Source organism: Ursus arctos, unplaced genomic scaffold (assembly GCF_023065955.2).
Source record: "Ursus arctos isolate Adak ecotype North America unplaced genomic scaffold, UrsArc2.0 scaffold_14, whole genome shotgun sequence".
NCBI lineage: Eukaryota > Metazoa > Chordata > Mammalia > Carnivora > Ursidae > Ursus > Ursus arctos.
The window spans coordinates 45,465,879-45,480,165 of record NW_026622808.1 but is presented as its reverse complement, the minus strand read 5'-3'; the positions used below and the strand labels follow the sequence as shown (position 1 = coordinate 45,480,165).

The 14,287-nt window shown below is 44.9% G+C and overlaps 1 protein-coding gene across 3 annotated transcripts in view; it reads left to right on the top strand.

Annotated features, from left to right (window-relative positions):
• PRICKLE2 (prickle planar cell polarity protein 2) overlaps positions 1 to 14,287 on the top strand; it is a 311,727-nt gene that overhangs the window by 114,178 nt on the left and 183,262 nt on the right. The window lies entirely within an intron of this gene.

Genomic DNA, 14,287 nt, shown 5'->3' with positions numbered 1-14,287 from the left:
GTGCAAGCTATTTTAGAATTACCGTATCCATCAAGGTTCTTAGTAGCGGCTGTGAGCTCAGACTGATTTAGTCAGGGAAATCTCTATTCAGAGGTTATCAGGAAGCTTACCGAATCCCCAGGAAGGCTGGAGAGTCAGATTCTGAGTGCAGACAGATCCCAAGGGAAGCATTCTTTAGAGTCAGAGAACCAGAAGCAGACTGGAAAATCGGTCCCCAGGAATATGGCAGCCAACACCACACGTGGTTGTGGCGTCACTCACGTACCTCAGGGTGCGTGACCTGGACACCGCCTCCACCCCTCCGCCCTACCCCCCTGCCCCACTCCTCCACCCTAGAAACCCATGTTGCCGCTGTTGAAAGACTCACACGATTCCCCATCCCTGCTCCGTTGTGTCATTAGATCCACATTCTAGTCCATAGTCTAGTCTAGACAAGTACGTGTGCTAGGTCAGGCCTGGCTCCTGCCTGTGCTCCAGCCAGGAAAGCCTGCAAGTGAGGTTTTGACTTTCCACCCTCTCTAGTGTGAAACAGGCTGCATCTCCCATTTATAAAGCAAGGATTCTCCAAACATAAAAAGAGCTGAAGTGCCAGGCAGCACTCCTCACCCCACCCCCCAAAACCACAAAACTCCCTACAGTGATCGTTAAATTGCAAATTTGGGGTCAGAAATACTGTTTCAAGAGGGCAGGGGAAGCTCTAGGATCTAGTCTCAGGATGATTCATGAGAGCCTTAAATAGATCTGGAGGGGGGTGTCTTTTTTTCCATTGAACACTGGCTTTCAACTTGACCTCTTATGATTAATTCTGCACCAGGGTCATGCATAATTAAAGGATCACTTACGTCTAACCTCAGAATACGGTTGCAGCAGAAGGTACCTGTAAGTATGAGCTTTATCTGAACCCAGGTCCAGAGCTCTCGGCCTTCATGCTCTGGTAGGACCTGCAGAGTCCTGTGACGGGGCCAAGGGTGACTCCTTCTATGGTTATAAAGTCAAGCGTTGAGTGTCATTCTTTTTCGGCGGTTTTTATACCTGAGAACACCTTCTAAAAAGTAATCCTATGTTAACAGGTAACATTTATCTACTGCTTGTCATTTTGTATCCACTGGCTAAATGCTTTAAGTTATACCTGGTCTCACTTATTTCTTCCTTCTGTGAAGCGTGGTGTAATTATGCCCATTTTATAGACCAGGAAACTGAGGCTTCGGGAACACGTCAACCAGGTCGTAGGTGGTGGAATTTGGACTTGAACCAAGGTGTGCCCGACACCAAAGCATATGGTCTTTAGCACAAATTTATGTGAACCTTATGGATGGTGAGCACTAAAAGCCCTTTGCAGGGCAAGCTGTGCTCTTCATGGGTCAGCATTAGGGAGGGTCCATTTTGGTGAAGTCTGGCTTAAAGACTGGAAAATTCACAGACGCCCTTTTAGATTTGGGGTGGGATTTAGGAATTTTTGGGTCTCTGGGTCTTTCCTCAAGGTTTTGCTTGCAGATGAAATTTCTGTCTTTTTTTTTTTTAATGTAGTAGCAGTATGAGAGAACATATAATTTTTTCTGTAATCAAGATAATGAACTGAGCTGCCTATATTTATTTCCATTAGCACAGTGATTACATATAATTAAAACCAAGGCATCATCATCAGAAAAGGTCAGATAACAAAAAACATAGGATGGAACAGATGAATTATCTTTTCATGGAAAAGATTTGTGCAGGCCCATCTAGAAGGAATGCCCGTGTCCCTCCCTCCTGCCAGCCCCCCGTGCTCCGTGCTACCATTTCCTTTTCCACCACATTTCACCTTTAAACATACTATTTTTTTTTTAAATTATATTTCTTTTCTGTCGTCCTTCTTTTAAAATGTAAGCTCCTTGAGGGCAGGAGGTTTCATTTCCTTCCGTGATATGTCTCAGATGTCAGGAGTCTTCCTGCATCATAGGTGCTCAGTAAATATTTGTGGAATGAATGGGTGATCGTAATACCTGGTAGAATAAGGTGAGAGGAAATTCTTTAAAATGATGGCATCTGTTTGCATGACTGTTTCAGTTACCAATTGCCATGAGACAAACCACCTCACGGTGTAGTGTCTTAGGGCAGTCACAGATTCGTGGCCTACCTACGATTTCGTGGTCAGGAATTTGGGCAGGGTTCAGCTTGTCTCTCTTGCCTCTGCCCCCCGTCGTGCTGGCTGGGGCCGTCGAGCTGGTTTTGGGGAATCCCAGCTGGCCTCTCATGTCGCTGGACGCTGACTATTGCTGGGGCACCTTACTTTTCTCTTATGGCCTGTCTGTGCACACGGCCCCTTCTCATCTTGCAAGGGCCTTTCTCTGCATGTGGCCTCTCTCTCTCTCCAGCCTGATAGTCTGGACTTCTTCATGTATCCGGATTCCCCGTGGGGAAGTGGATGCTGCCAGACCTCTCAAGACCTCAGTTCCAACCTCCCAGAATGTCCCTTCTGCCACCGTCTGTGCTGAAAGCCAGTCTGTCCCAGAGCCAGCCCAGACTTGAGGGCTGGGGACACGGAGTCTGGCTGTTGGTGGAAGGACCATGTGAAATCGCAAAAAGAGTGCGGATGGAGGGGCGGGGGCTCCTTTTGTGTTCTGGGTTGTTCTGGTCTTTTTTTTCCAGTTTACTTTATTGTGGTAAAATGCATGTAACGTAAGATTTATCGTTTTAGTCATTTTTAATTGTACAGCTTGCTGGCACCGAGTGCGTTCACGCTGCTGTGCGGCCGCCCCCCCCCCATCCATCTCCAGAACTTTCCACACCTCCCCAGATGGAAACTTTGTCCTCATTGACCAATAACCCCCCATTCCTCTCTCTCCCCCAGCGCCTGGTAACCACCATTCTGTTTTCTGGCCCTATTCATTGGACTGCTCTAGATGTAACCTATCTCGATACTTCTGCATGGAATGATACAGTATTTGTCTTTTTGTGATGGGCTTCTTTCCCTTGGCATAATGCCCTCGAGGATCGTCAGAATTCTGTTTCTTTTTTTTTTTTTTTTTTTAAGGTATTATTTGAGAGAGAGAGCGAACAAGAATGAGACCAAGCAGGAGCAGGAGTGGGGGGAGGGGCAGAAGGGGAGGGAGCAGCAGACTCCCCGGGAGCAGGGATTCTGATGTGGGGCTCCTTCCGGGACTCCAGGATCATGACCTGAGCCGAAGGCAGACGCTTAGCCAGCTGAGCCACCCAGACGCCCCAGACTTCTGTTTCTTTTAAAGGCTGACTGCACGCCTTTGTCTGCAGGTACCGCATTTTGTTTTTCCATTTATCCTCCAATGGGCACTTGAGTTGCTCCCCCGTTGGGGCTACTGTGAATAAGGCTACTATGAACAAGGGTGTACGGATACCTGTTGGAGTCCCTGCTTGCAGCCCTTGTGGATGTAAACCCAGGTGCGGAATTGCCGAATTGCAGAGTAATTCTATGTTTAATTCTTTGAGGAAACTCCATACTGTTTTCCACAGCAACTGCACGATTTCGCAGAGAGGGAGCTTTTTGAAATACTGTATCACACCGCAATAATATAATCTCATTTCCTTTATAACCTATATTCACCACTTTTATGAGGAATTGTTTTTAACTTCTTGTTTTTTCCTCCTTCTGAAATATAATGCACATTTTTTTTCTTTGTTTTGAAAGCCTTCCTTTTTTTTTTAAGATTTTATTTATTTGAGCAAGAGAGTGTGTGAGAGAGCACATGAGAAGGGGCAGAGGAAGAGGGAGAAGCAGGCTCTCCGATCAGCAGGGAGCTAGAAGTGGGGCTCGATCCCAGGACCCTGAGATCATGACCTGGGGGAAGGCAGACACTTAACCGACTGAGCCCCCTGGGCGCCCCGAAAGTCTTCCTTTCTTTTTCCACATGTATTTATGGTCCTGGGGACCGTCACTGTGTCAGGGTTTCTGCCCTTTCTAGGTAACTCCTCCCTTCAGTGAAGGAAAGATCTCTTCCAAGTTCAGCTAAATGGCAAGGCGCACTTACCCCGCGGTTTCTGCTCTCTGCCTTGCTTAAACGCTGCGGCTTGCACAGATGTCTGGGCAAGGGCAGCCTCGTCTCCCTGAAAAGCTTTGGAGAACTGCCCCAGAAGACAGCTCTGAAGTACCTTCAACTCCCCAGCATTTGCCAGCCCTCTGTGACTAATCTGAAAATGAAGCTTTCGAGAAAAAAAAAAAAAAAGAGAAAGAGAAAAGCACCTCCCAAGACAAATAATGAGAAATTGCTAAAAATAATAGACGCTTTATTGTTTCTCTTCCTAAAGGCCATATTTTTGGCTGGCTTTAACTATTATTCATTCCCCTGGGGCACATTTTGATTTTGCTGAAAGATTGTATAGTAAAGGGGAATAGCTTGTAATTTGGGCTACAAATTGTTTGTGACATTCCTGTATCTTGTTCGATGGTTCTCATCTCAGTTGTGGCCTGAGAAGAGCTTTTTCTTTCACAGGCATTGTTTGAAAGCAGGTAGTGGCCCTCACGAACAGGCATACCCCTTCTATAAAGATGTTTATAATATAGCTAATTTCTGTGTTTTTTAAAGAATGAGATTCATGATTTTACCCCTCACGTTTACAGTACTGTTCTGTACCCCCAACCCGTAACAGAAGTAATTCTATTCTTCATGTTCCCGTAGCCTTCAATATTGGAAGGACACCTATAGAGGTGGGTGTGTTGGGATTTCCTGGGGCCTTTTTGAAGTAAGGACATACTTTCGTTTCTCTTTGAAGGTCAACTTTGGTTCAGTACTTTCCAGAGTCCAGCCACCCCCATAGGGATTCTGCAGGGTATTGGTAAAGACCAAGGGCCTTTTGTCTCGCATGGGTAGGTTTTGCTTGATATATGCCTACTTGCTAGCCATATGCTTCAGGGCAAATTACTACATCTTTGTCAAGCTCGGTTATTACCCCTATAAAATGCAGAAGTCAGTAGTACCTATCTCAGTGATTTGAAGTGAACAGTCAAAAGTGCTTGGTACAAAGGATGACCTAAATAATTATTCTTACTATTATTAAATGATAAATTCCCTGAGGACACAATCTTTGGCGGGGGGCAGAATCTATTTCTTTTGATCTTTGAATGCATTGTGTTTATTGATGCATAGTATTTCTTTTTTTAAAAGGTTTTATTTATTTGTTTTAGAGAGAGGGCGTGAGTGGAAGGAGGGGCAGAGGGAGAGAGACTCTCAGGGAGAGAGAATCTCAAACAGACTCTACGCTGAGCTCAGAGCCTGGTGCAGGGGCTTGATCTCATGCCCCTGAGATCATGACCTGAGCTGAAATCAAGAGTCGGACACTTAACTACCTGTGCCACACAGGTGCGCCGATACCTAGTATTTCTAAATAATCTGCTGAAAGGAATTGTTACACAAAAACAGTGCAGGTATTGTAGAGCTCTGTACAATTAGCTTTTTTATGCCGTATTTTCAACTTAGTAATAATGATCATAGCAACAAGTTTTCTTTAGCGTTCTCTGAACTAGGTGTTTTATCTATATTAACTCATTTAATCCTTACAATAACCTCCGGAGGTAGGTATTATAATATGCCCACTTTACAAATGAGAAGAGTAAGACCAGCTAAGAAAAGTCACTTCCCTCCCTCAGTAGGTCAGTGAGTAGCATGGCCGAAATTTGAACTCACATCATCCGGCTCCCAAATCTGTCCTCTGTACGAGTTTCCTGAATTTTTATTCTCAAGACCCCTTCAGTCTGTTAAAAGAACTTGTTTTTGAATGGGCTATACCTATACATATTTACCATAATCAAAATTCTAACTGGAAAAAAATTTTAATTACTTAATTATTTAATATATAAGAATAAAGAATTTGTTACATGCTATCATAAATACCATATTTTGCAAACAACAAAAATGACTGGGCCCAATGGCATTATTTTTCAAAATCTTAACATCTAGCTTACTAGAAGACAGCTAGATAATCCCATTGGCCCCTGCATTCAGCTTGTTGTGATATCACCGATGATTTAGTGGCTGGAAAACTTCCTTGACCATTAAAGAATGAGGGCAACATCTTAGTGTTATTATCAAAATAGTTTTATCTCACAGACCCCCCTGGAAAGATTTTGGGGCTTCCTGGGAGTTTCCAGACCACACTTTGAGAAGTACTCTCTACCTTTTCCTGCTTTTCAGGTAAGAAGTAAATGAACTAGATAGAACAAGGAAGGGGAGAACTATGAGTAGCAATTTCTAAATCACCAGATGAGGGCTGGCCCAGTTGGTAGCTTATAGTCCCCTACTGTTTCTTATTTCATTTACATGATTGGCCCAAAGAAGAAATACTTTTAATATCCATTTAATAGGGAAGAACAGTCAGGCTAAAAGATCATCTTGCTCAGAGACACCCCCCCCCCCCCGCCGCCCCTGCCAAGGGAGCTGAGATTTGAATCCATGTCAACTGAGCCCAAAGTAGCCTGCTCATTCTGCTGTTTTCCCAGGAAGTAGTTGACACACCACATTGTTAGGTAGGCCACTGGGAGTGAGGGACGTTTATGAATCAGGACTTTGGGCTGTTAGTGACAGAAGTCCAATTCAAACTTTTTTCAACCAAAAAAAGGTAAATTTATTGCCAGCAGAACCAAGCGGTAGATTAACTTCAAGCACGGCTAGATCTAGGAGCTAACTAACAAAATCACCTAACTAACAAAATCAGACCTACATTTTCTCTCTTCGTCCCTTGGCTGGTCTTCCCTTTCATTTGGCATCATTCTTAGGTGGGATTTGACCCGAACACCTCTAGGTTTTTCTAGACAGCTTGACAACCCTGCAACAAGGAAATAGATCTTTCTCAAAAGTTTCAGCTCTAGTCCTGGGGACGATGCTTCCACTTTGAACAAGAATCTGCCCATAAGCCAACCCCCGAGCCAAGGAGGAAGGGGGCTGCGAGTGGCCAGGGTTAGGACCACGAGCTAGTCGTTGGAGCCCAAGGGTGAAGTGGGGTTAACCCACCTACTCTTATGTTAGCTTCCATGACCTCATCTGAGAGTGGGGGAGGGGTAGTTCCCAAATGAAAACTGAGATGTTTTTACCCAAGAAATGGGAGAAACCCATTAGGTAAAACCCCACAGATGCCACAGTAGAGCTCATTTTCCTAAATGTACCAGTTAAGCTCATACACTATATGGAACCCATTGATTTCTTTCCCTCCTCTTCCACATTCTGTGAGGTTGTTATATGTGATGCTGTGGTCATTTCAAAATGTTCTTTGGCCCTCTGCTGTCCTGAAGACACATGGGACATACACACAAAATGCTCTAAAAATAGGTACCAAGCAACAAAGTAGCACACAGAAATGAACTTAGAGTCCAGGTTACATGTCTATGAGCCAAGAGTTTCTGCAGCGGATCACAGAAGACACAAATTGGGGACAGAGCAGCACCTTTGATGTACAGATTACTGAGGAACGGGCACATGGTGGCCTTTGTTCTGCAAGAGTGTTCTGAAGGAGTCCACTTCTCTCTTCCTGGGAGACAGTGGGTTGAAGTTGAAAGAATATGCGTTAGAAGTGAGACATTCCACAAAAGCTGGGCTCCCCTCCTCCTTCCCTCGTCATCCAGGGCTGGGATTTGCATTCTGGCCAAAGTCTGCACGTCCAAGTCCAAGTAGAATGTGAGAAGCACGCCATCCCTGTTCTTTCCATTTTGCTGCCCTCACACGTAGAATGTGTACATTTTCCGAGAACTGGTGTCCAGGTAACTGCTCAGTCCTGCGCGCCGATGAGCAGTTTGTTGGGATGGTTGTTGTCACTGGAAAGAGGTGTAATTCAGGAGAGCGAATGATTGGTTGTCGTTGCCACCGGAGAGCCCAGCACGGCTTCTACTTGTAAATGCCATGGCCTCAATTTTGGGACTGGATACAGGTAAATTGCAATGTAGTATTAAAACTCTTTTTTAAACAAGTTTTTTTTTTTTTTTAGGAACTTAAGGTTTCTATTTAAAGAGTATTTAAAAAATATCTCAAGCACTTCATATGTTATGACTGAGCATTATTATTAACTGCTGTGATGCATTAGTTTAAAAAGAGAAGGGAAAATGTAGCTTGTGTTTCGTGAAGCTTGTTTAGCTGTTAGCCGAGCGTTAGGAATCCAGATATTGTTCCTTTTATTTCAAGCGTCGAAAACAGCCACTCTGAATTAGTCTTTACTTGAAGATTTTGCTTTGAAATGTTCAAGGATTGTTTTCTCCAAAGCTCCCTTTTCCAACCCAAACATGCACAGATCGAAATTTCTTGCTCAGACAATTGTAATGCTCACTCACTCCAGTGCAAAAAATGGAAGAAACTGGCACTTCTACAACCAGTTGGAAGCTTTTAGCTCCAGGTTTTTTTGGTTTGATACTTAAAACTGTACTACGTGCATTGGCCTGGGCCCTGCTTTCACTCTGAGTCCTGAATGGTCAGCAGTAAGGACTAACTAGCTTGGACTTTCCATTCACAACTTGCTTTTTGATGGCGCATTGTGGGGGCATTTTTTTTTCCAGTTTCCACTCCTTCCCTCACCCCCAGTTTTGAGAGAGGAAAGTCTCCATACTGTAGTTAGTAGAACTCCACCTGGTAAAGTGGAGACCCATTTCTCTTCATTAGGAGAGAAGTGCTTTCAATATCATTGCATTAGTCAGCTCGGGCTGCCGTAACAAAGTTCCACAGACTGGGTGAGTCCCACAGATTTATTCTCTCACGGTTCTAGAGGCTAGAAGTTCAAGGTCAAGGTGCCAGCAGGGTTTATGTCTGGTAAGACCTCTTTTCTTAGCTTGTAGACGACCACCTTCTTGCTGTGTCTACACCTGCCCTTTCCTCTGTGTGTGGGGGGGGGGGGGGGAGAAAATGAGAGAGAGGGAGAGAAAGAGATATCTCTGGTGTTTTTTCTCTCTCTCTTTCTCTCTCTTTTTTTTTTTTTTTTTTAAGATTTTTATTTGAGAGAGAGCAAGAGTGAGAGAGATCACAGAGGGAGAGGGAGAAGCAAACTCGCTGCTGAGCAGGGAGCCCGATGCAGGGTTCCATCCCAGGACCCAGAATTCATGACCTGAGCTGAAGGCAGCCACTTAACCAGCTGAGCCACCCAGGCGCCCCTCTTCCTCTTCTAATAAGGACCCTAGCCCTGTGGGATTAGCGTCCTACCTAATGAGCTCCTTAGAGACCCCATCTCCAAATACAGTCACAGTGTGGGGTTAGGGCTGCAATATATGAATTTAGGGGGGACACAGTTCAATCCACTAGAATTACCATATTTTTTTTCTCTCATGAAGGGAAACATGAAAGTCTTTTCTGTGCTTCTAATTCAGATGGCGTTCTTGTCGACCACAGTCTCTGCTGGGAGATCTCAGCAAGCACGCTGTGGGTGGAAAAAGGACACAGTAAACTCTTTCAGCTGGTGAGAGTGACATGCAAGATTAAAAGCACAGAAAATTTAATCTCATCTCTCTTGTTCTCCTCTCCTGTAAATGTAGCCTGTCCTATTTGTAACTGTCTGTTTATTTCGCCGGCCTCTTCTGATGGATGCCTGTTATTAAAGCGGATAGGGCCCGGAAGTGGTAATAACAGAGAGCTCCCAGGGAGAGGAGGTTTGCTTAGTGTGAAGATGAGCCCTGTGTTCAGCAGTCTAGTCTTTGTCAAGAGACTGGGAAGAAAAGATCAGGGCTAACACTTCTGCCTTCCTGCCATCATTTTACCATTGCGTTTAAATGTGTCAGGGCATGGTCCGAGATCCTTGGCTTTGGCCCCTAATTCTATACCTGTATGTGCCCACTTATTTATGGATTTATAGTGTTTGGGAACCGACAGAAGCCGTCCCCTGTTGTTCCAGAATTTTGACCAAGACCCAGAGTATGGACAGAAGATGCAGGTACCCTGTGTTCTACATTCGAACATTGGGGCCTTGCAGCACTGGCCCGTGGGCTCCATTTCAGGAGAACGGGCTTTTCTGGCTTCACCCACAAACTGAGTTGATAAAAGAGGCAAACTTGAAAGAGAGAAAGGTTGTCTTTTTAGAGAGAAGAGGGTTTCCCGAAAGCTATTATCTCCCTTTCCTTCCTGTAAGAGAAGTAGGGGGTTATCCCCTCACTGTGAGCTGACCAAAGCCAATTTGATCCCTCCAAATTTTTGGGAAGCTGCCGAAGAAGCTAGAGTTGGTGAGTGTTAGCTATTCTTCTATAACCTTGCTCCAGTTTAATGAAAGCAGGCCTTGGACCAAATTCTCCCACGCATACAGACATTGACTGAATGAATATTCATTAGCCAAGCAGGCTCAGAACAGCTCATCACCCCCTCCTGCAAGCCCGGCGCAGCCCCAGCACGCCGTAGAGCTGTTCGGTGGCGGGGCTTATCCTAGCTACACACTGGAACCAGCAGGAGAGCTTCAGAAAGGTACTGATCGTGGTCCTCCCTCACGAGATTCCTGCATCATTTTCCTGGGTGAGGCCTGGCTCTTGGGACTCTAAAGGCTCCCCGTGCAAGGCTCCTGTTCAGCCTAGGTTGAGAAGCAGTGTTTGAGAAACTCCCATCCTCCCCTGTATGAAAGGTTCACTTAAGGCCAACCCAGCCACATCACAGCGGCAGGGTTCTGACTCCACTCGTTAGGGCTCTTCAGTTAGAAAATCTCCAGTGTCTGCACCTAGGGTTAGGGAAGACATCAGGGGTGTCATCATAAGGGGTGCAGGGGACAGGCCCAAGTGGATTTTTTTATTTCCAGTTCATGCAGAGGTGGGAAGGATACCCAGGCTGTGTTAGCCACTTCAAGCATTCTAAAACCTTGCACTTCACCAACCAGACCCTCTTTCTGACACCCATCATGCTAATTAACACGTCATTAGTTTCACCAATAAGAACCTGTTTTGGCATCCCTGGTGCTAATTAACAACTGCTGGCTGTTGATTAAACCCGGCTAAGGAAGTGTGCATATGGTAGCTGTCCTTGGATTATGGCCCTTTCCAGTGCGGTGCTAAGTGGCCTCCCCGAGTCTGTGTGTATTCTTGGTCACATGTTAGCTTACAACCCCCCAAATTTAAGACTACACTAACTGGCACATCCATGATATCACCCTAATTATGCAGATGTATTTCAAACAAAATTACAGTCCTATAGTGCTGCATTTTTTCAAAGCCGCAGGAGGGATGTTCCAAGAGAGAGCTGTTTGTAAAGTCTGGACATGTCCCAGCTGTCAGTCATCCCCTCTCTACCCCCCAGTCAAGTCAGGGCCTGGTGATCTTCTCTGGTGTGCAATTTGCCAAGCTACAACAGTGCAGGGCTGAGTTACCTGCTGGGACCTTAGCGAAAAGATTTAGCCAAAAAAAACAGGAGAGGTGGGAGCAGTGGGATGGTCAGGCACAGGTTGGGCCAGGGACCCCGCTAGTTTTGCAGAGGTATAGACCTCCCCTTGTCATGCCCGAGGGTGCTGGAGTTGGAGGACAGAGAGAGGAAATGACAGGCAGGCTTTGGACTTGGAGAGAAATGTCCCCACACATGTTGGAGTAATGTGGCCCCATACCACCCACTGGGAGTCAGGCAGATTGGGGCTAAATTCTCTCAGGAGGACCTCCAATGACTAGGGCAGCTCGGTGCCAGTTGTTCACACCAAATGCAGAAAGCATCCTAGCTCTCCACATTCTCTGTGCGATCCCGCGTTATTGTCGGCTAGTACTGCATGGCAATCTACCCCTAATCAAAGCGGCCTGTACCAACGATCATTTCTTCCGGCTCATGTCAGCTTTTCTAGAACGGGTTGGTGTCATACTTCAAGGTGTGAGTTGAGCTGTGCTTGTTCACTATGGGTAGCCTCAGATCTGCTCCCACGCGTTTACCTGGGGAAATTTTTACTCATGGCAATGAATCGAAGTGCAAGAGAACGAGCTCTACTGCTCATGCGTGCACTGAGATTCTGCTGATGTCGCGGCGGCTGACATCCTATTGGTCAAAGTGAGTCACGTGACCAAGCCCACCATCAGGGACGTAGAGGAAGCTACTCCTCCTGAAAAGGTCCATTGGGGAGATGCATGTTTTTGACCCATCTCTAATCTGCTGCAGGGACCGATAAAGAGGCACATCTCCTCTTGCTTTTCATCTTCTGTGTCCCGAACACCAGAACAGAAAGTTCAGGAAAGAGAGAGTACCTCTGAGAGTAGACCACACACCTGTGCCTTAAGTTTTTAGCCATCTGCCCTGGTGGGATGGGGGAGAGAATGTTGACCCAAATACAAAATAGGGGTTTTAAAAGAACAGGGGTTTAGCCTTAGAAAACCAGGATGAGACACCTGAACTCATTGGAAGTTAATGAAAAATTAGAGTCTGATAAAGATGTTTATTGATGGAGCCTTCTACCTGATAGGTAAGGGGAGTTTGACACAGCAGAGTTGAACATTGAGTTTGGTTAAGTGATGCCATCTCGTGTTTCTATCTCAGTGTGCCCAGACACTGCGGTAATCTGTTACATGTGTCTGCTTTGATGTCATTGTGGGAAATGCTTTCACGCATTCCTTGTCTGGTGGTACGTTTCATTCACATGAGCCATGCCTGGGGAGAGTCACTTAGTCGGCAGGGCAAAAAGGAACAGACCTGGATGTCTCCATGGAGTCTTTTCCTTACCAACCTCTAAGAAGTTGCTTTCCCTCTTTGGGATTCCTGTTGCCCATGTGTTCATTATAGACAATGCTGCCTTTCATCTGGTAATATGTCTGAAAGTGTGCTGCACAGACCTCATGTTTGAATTATATTATAAAAGTTTCTCTAGAAAGAGAGGATTCTCTCATCAAATAAATATGGGATACTTCAGGTTAAATAAATACAATAGTTTTCTTCACTGCAGGACTTTTAAGAGCCTTAAATATGCTAAGATTCATTGTAAGTATATAAAAAGAGGATTATTTTGTAATGATTTTTAAAAATCATTTTGATTAGAGAATGCTTTTTTCCCCCCCAAGGAATACTAGATTTGCACCTGGTGATGCAGCAAATGCTGCCCTGGGGAATTTATGCGATTTGTGTTACATTACTTTGGGTTTTGGAGAAAAGTGGTAGGTAAATTCATGGGTTATTATTGTTGTTGTTGTTGTTATTATTATGTACTTCTCTTTGATATGCTATTTCAAACATACCAGCTCCACTAAAATTTACATTACCTTAGAAGCCTGAATAGTAAGTTGAGTTTCCAGCAAGAGAATATGACAGTGATAAGGTGTTGGAGAAAAAAAATGTATAGGGAGAAAATGTTGAAAGAAATAAAAATCAGGGGCGTCTGGGTGGCTCAGTCAGGTAGGCATCTACTTTTGTCTCAGGTCATGATCTCGGGGTCCTGGGATCAAACCCCGAGTCGGGCTCCCTGTTCTGCTTGTCCCTCTGCCCCTCCTCCTGCTCCTTTTCGCTCTCTCTTGCTCTCTCTCTCCCTCTCAAATAAATAAAATCTAAAAAAAAAAAAAGAAAGAAAGAAAGAAAAAAAAATCAACAAAAAAATGAATCTGTCATCACTGATTTGTCTCACTTCCAGGCTCAAGAACCCTAGTTCCTTTCTTCCTGCTGGAGAGCTAAGCTTTGTTTCAGACTAACCACCTCTCAAGAAATTTCACACAATTGTCTCATTCTTGGCTCCGTTAGCAGCACATCCTTCCTCTGTTCTCAACTGAAACTCCATTGCCAATCCCTCAGTGACATTTCTGAGCATACTCTTTTCCCCTTGCTCCATTTTTCTTTGCCCACCACCCCAGCCACTCTACAGCCCTGGAAAAGTCCCGTCATTCTGTTTTCTGTTACTGATTCCGGGCCGCCATGTTTTTGTAAGGAAGGACTCTCAGAGCCATGTGAGTAACGTCCCTAAACATATGTGTTTTTTTGCTTCAGCTGGCCTCTCATCTACTTGTCAGCGTGCCAACGTGACTTCTTTCCCAACCCCCCACAGCCCATTCTCTCAGCACAAAAAAATAAAGTCACTCATGGGTTATATCATCAACTTCATTCTCCTCCAATTCTAGACACACCTGCTGCATCATCTCTCTTTCCCTCCTTTCTTCCTCAGAAGGTCAGGGAAAGCCTGAACCTCCCCCTCCTAAAATAACAACAATAGCTGATTTATTTAATCCCCATGACGACCCCATTAAGTAGGTACTGTTATTATGCCCATTTTATAGATGAAGATACTGAGGTACACAGAGGTTAAATAATTTGCAAGAGTCTCACAGTTAATAAATGTCATACCTGAGTTTTAACCTGGTAGTCTACTTCCAGAATCCTGGCAATCTATTTTTTGTTTGTTCCTATCAGCTTAAAAAAAAAAAAACAAAAAAAACCCACACAGC